Genomic DNA, 5,466 nt, shown 5'->3' on the forward strand with positions numbered 1-5,466 from the left:
AAGGTTAGAAACTAGGGGGTTTGAGTGGTTAGGGAGTTTATAATGGAAGGAGTGATATCTAGTTCGGGCTAGATCGGTTACATAGGGAACAAAATTTTTTTTATGTATCATTTTATTGGTGACAAAGCAAGGAGCATTGAGGATTTTACGAAGGATTTTGGATTGTAAGGATTGAATACGAGAGGAATTCGAAGGTTTAGTGGAGCCGCAAAGCTCAACTCCATATGTCCACATTGGCCTTATTACAGTAATGTAGATCAGTCTTTTGTAATGTGTTGGAAGTTTTGACCGTTTGTCTAGTAAGTACTGTAATAGTCAAAATCGACGTGCATTTTCCTGCCTTTTCAATCTTGTGTGAGGATTCCAGGTTAATCGTTTGTCCAAATGTTGTCCAAGGTAGCGGATCTGTTCGACAGGGGTAAGAGTAACATTATTAAATGAAACTTTAGGGAAGTTGGTAGGTTTACGACGAAGGGTATAGTGTTAGGATTGGTTAGAATGTCAGCGGTATAGACGGCGTAGAGGATGGGACCAAGGATACTACCTTGGGAAACACCAGCGGACTGAGAATAAAGGGATGAATAGGAACCATTGTGGTTTACTTGGAATAATCTATCGATAAGAAAGGAACGAAAGATGAGAAAGTATGTAGGAGGTAGGAATTTACGGAGTTTGTAAAGCAGTCCCGGGTGCCAGACTCCATCAAAAGCCTGTTCTGCATCGAAAAAGACTCCCGAGCAGTACATTCCGCGCTCCAAAGAAGACGATACTAAGTCCACCACTCGATGACATTGCTGGATAGTGGAGTGGGATGTTCGGATTCCAAACTGGTGATCAGGAATTATATGATTGGAATCTAGGATGGAGTATAGCCGTTTTAAAATGAGTTTTTCGAGGATTATGCCCATGATTGGTAATAGAGAAATAGGACGGTAGGAGGATGGGTATTCTGACGGCTTTTGGGGCTTAGGTATTATTTTAACTATTGATAATTACCATGGGTCAGGAAAATATGTGAAACGGAGTACGGCGTTATATATGTAGGTAAAGAATAGGATGGCTTTCCGAGGAAGAAGTTTTAGGATATGGGATGTTAATAGGTTGTGGCCAAGAGCTTTGCGGGTAGGTAATCTTTGAATGATACTAGATATTTCTGAAGGATGAAATGCTTTAGGTAGGAGGGTCATTTGGAGAGGAATATTTAGTTCTGCTTCAATACATTCAATGTGAATTGGATTAAGGATATCAGGGTGCGGAATAAAGGTCTTAGAAAGGTGTTGTCCGAATGTTTGTGATTTTTCTTCATCAGTTCTGGTCCAGGTTTGGGATTCGGTAAGAAGTGGGTGGTTAAAATCTTTGAAATTCAACAGTTTTTTGGCGGTCCTCCATAATGATTTGTCAGTAGTTGTAAGATTTTCAGTAAAGTTAATTAAATTTTGTCTTGTTTTGTCTTCAGTCCAATGTTTAAGTCCAGTTTAGTTTCCAGTTCACTTTTAAATTTGTCCCAGGCTACTCTTCCTGTTATCAACGAAGGGGTGGAGGGCTTTGGTACAAAGCATGAATGTAAAAAAAGCAGAACTGGACTATGATCTGATGATAGGTCGTCCAAAAATTCAACAGCGGTTTGAGAGGGAGAAATCTGGGAGGTGATAAATATAGCAAGGATATCAGGGCATTTTTTGAGGGATGTAGGCCAATAAGTCAGATTTTTGGGAGAGAGAATGAAATAGGTATTGGAGGTGGAAACACGGGATAGGATGTTACCACGGGAGTTGTATGTGCGGCATCCCCATCATTGGTGCTTAGCATTATAGTCTCCTCCAGCAATGAAGCGCGGTCCGAGGGTTCGGAATAAGGATTCAAGGAGGTTATAAGAAAGGTTACCAGGAGGACAATATACAGCTGAAAAGGTAACATGGAAAGGGCGAGTTGAAATAGTAACCGAGGTTGATTGAATTGCATCAGTTGGATTGGAAGGAATAAGGGAATGGGATAAGGATTTGTGAATAAGGATACAAGAACCAGGATCACTTCCATTCAGGGAAGTCACGTATGTAAAAGTGTGTCCTTTGTGTGAGATGAGTTTCAGTCAGTAGGGCTATGTCAATGTGTTTATCGTGTAGGAATAAATCAAGTTCATCACGGTTATTATGTAGGCCATTAGCATTCCATAACAGGACAGCTAGAGGTTTTGTGCTCATCGTGGGAAATTAAGCGGGATTTCGAATAGGATTCTGGTGAGAAGGTTAATGAGGGGTTTGATGGTATCTTGAAGATCTTTCAGGAAGGATGTGAGGATAGAAGTTATATGCATTGGATTTTGGTGATGAGGGTATGGATCAGGAGCTTGGGATGAATAGTTTGTGTGACTAGATATACTGTGTGAGGAATGGGCTAGAAAAAGTTAAAATTAAGTGTTAGTTCGGCTGTTTTTGAATATAATAATAATTAGAATAAAAAATTAATATCTAATGAAATAACTTGAGAAATTGATCGTTTAAGAAACCCAGATGCTAATGAAGTATTAGTAGAACAGTATTATAATGATTTATAGAGAACACATTAAAAAAAATAAATTGAAAAACCAAACAAGGCCCAAGTATATAAAAAGAAACTTTCATAAAAAAAATAAATAAAATAAAAAAATAAAGTGCATTCTGATAAAATACACCGCCCAAGAAAGAAACATAAAGAAAGCAACTCGTCTGTTTTATATCATGACATCGGCGGTTCTCATTATTCTACTTTTGCAGATGTAAGGGAAATTCGCAATTCTGATCAAGATTAGAAACTTATTTATCAGAATATGTTCAGGTTTATGAACAAGAACTGTGCAATATGAATTAATTTCTAGAGATAAAACTAATAATTCAATTAATAAAATACAACTAAATACTAAAGTGAATATAAAGTAAAAGAATGATATAACTTATGAAATGAATAATAATCATACGAATTATGGAGTGAACTTGATTAAAAATAAGAATACAATATATACTCAAATATGCTATTCAACATTGCAAGACATTACGGGTGTTCATTATGTTGTGTTAAATGTAAAATTTTTTAAAACGCTAAATATTGTAAATATAGGATTGTGAGCAGCCCAATTTAAGGTCCATGTTATTTGTTAAATCCAGAAGAGCTCCTGCGGACTATCCAAAATTAAAATCACATTTTTTTTTTGGGGGGGGGGAGAGGGCTTTTATTATGGCCTGATATAATTTTTAATCTGTTAATATTGAGTCTCTACACATTGTAAAATTCAAATTAGTTTTGGTATGCAAAAAAAAATTGTTAAACATAAGTGTATGGATTCTCTACGTAGGTAGAAGACATTTAATAACATGTACTCTGATGACTGTAATAAATAAAAATTAAGGATACCCATCAATAATATAAAACCTGGGCAAGAACTTGGTAGCCGTTTGGATAACATTTTAGTAAGTGTCGGATGAACAAGAAAAAATAACTGACTATCTACCTTAAAATTCTTTAATACCTAATTAAGAGACAGAAGGAGAATCGATACAAGTCTTAGTCGTAGGAAAAATAAAAACAATTTATTACACATTAGCAACAGCACCAATAGGTGCAGCCAGACTGATTTGAACCACGAGGTCACCTACATATTCAGCCCGACTGACGCTTATTTGTAATTGAGATATCGAACAATATGGATCTTGTAAAATGTCATTTTTGCTTCATAAAAAACAGAAAGTTTGTTCGGGCATTTATCTGCAAGAAAAAAGTGAAAAGCTCACTATGAAGGAAGCACTTACAGCCTCTCCTCCACTTTCTCAGGACCCCCACCACTTATATCTGATTTCAGATATAAGATTATTCTGATTTTATTGTTAATTCATCAGTCTTAACCTTACACGATCAATTTGAACGTCCATCTTTGGTTCTATTGCCATTCCGAGTACTAATTACTTAAATGTTTTAACGACCAAGTGTCAGTCAGCCGGCGAAAGGATTTTCATGGATATGCCACGGAAAAGTGTTTAAAAACTGTCTTTTAAATAATAAGATAGGAAATGAATAACAAATAAAAAAAAGTTTCAAATAAATCGAAAGAAGAATAATAATGTTGAAAACAATAGTAATATTGGCAAATCCATTTAACAGGATGTTTGCTTAAGGACTTATCAAACCTTGAAGCCCCTTTCTCATGCTAAGAATTTCACCAGTTTATAATAGAGTTTATACTTATTCACGCATTGAAAAAAAATTAAGGCTTTTTCTCCCTAAGAATTTTACTGGACGAAAAATCAGGCCGGGTGCAGATGGATCAACGTCTAGAAGAACGTCCGGAAGAAATTCGTAAAACCTGGTGTGTGAAAAAGTTCCTTTGGTTTTTTTTCGTGGACCAAGTACGCTACATTACTGGTTAAGCGAGTAACTAGCATAGTTTTAAGTTACGTCCTGAGTCAAGTTTGATTAAATAATGCCGAGAGCCCAAGCACTGGCTGACTGTTCCAAAACACCAGATATCCCAATTGTTCTGATAAAGGCGAGCCTGAATCCTAGCTCCCTTTTTCAGAGATCGACTGCAATCAGGAGAACTGGTCGACTTATGCTGTGTGGTTGGAAAAACAAGGTCGAGTTTAGTCTTAATTTTCCTGTTCAGGTATAAGTCTGCCGGTGAGAACCCACATGAAAGGGGGGGTAGCTATGTAGCGAAAAAGGATTCTTTGAACTTTATCAGACTTAGTTCCTGGCTCGCTTGCTGTCGCTTTCAACCTTCTCTTCAGTGTTTGGACACTCTGCGAGTCCGTTGGTTGCTGGGTGTCCAGGAGCGATGAGGCGTGATATCCCTCGATCTTTACAGTACTGTCCGAAAACACTACACGTGAAAATAGAAGCGTTGTCTGACACAATCTGGTTAGGGAATACATGATTGGAGAATATATCGTCCAACAAAATTATGGTCACTTGAGTAGTCGGAGCGTCTCGAACCACACGAACTTCCAGCCATTTGGACTTCACGTCAATGCACAGGAAAAAGTAAAAACCATTCATTGGCCCAGCGTAATCTACGTGAAGGCGTTCCCAATTGGCATTTGGTTCGTCCCATGGGTGTACTATGACTTTTGGTGGATTGTTTCTTAATGGCGCACATTCCAAACACCCTCGGACGGTGTGTTCTCTGGTATAGATTGGTTTGGCATTTTCGCGTAACTCTAAGGAAATTCTGCAATATGGGACACACCCAATTTTTTCCTCGAATACCTCAGGAAACTCATTAAGAATGTCAACCTCATTTAAGGCGTAGAAATCTGTAAAACCATAAGGAACATGTTCAAGCGACATCTCTGCATCAATCTGTTCAAGTTCTAGTCCAGGTTTCCTGATCCAGTCGCGACCCAAAAGTGCGTCTTGGCCAGGTGGAACAATGTATAGGTCGGCTAAAATGTGTTTATTTTTGTAGGTTACTGCAACATTTACTTTACCCTTGGAGGG

Source organism: Halyomorpha halys, unplaced genomic scaffold (genome assembly GCF_000696795.3).
Source record: "Halyomorpha halys isolate HHAL.00 unplaced genomic scaffold, Hhal_1.1 Scaffold1099.1, whole genome shotgun sequence".
Classification (NCBI taxonomy): Eukaryota; Metazoa; Arthropoda; class Insecta; order Hemiptera; family Pentatomidae; genus Halyomorpha; species Halyomorpha halys.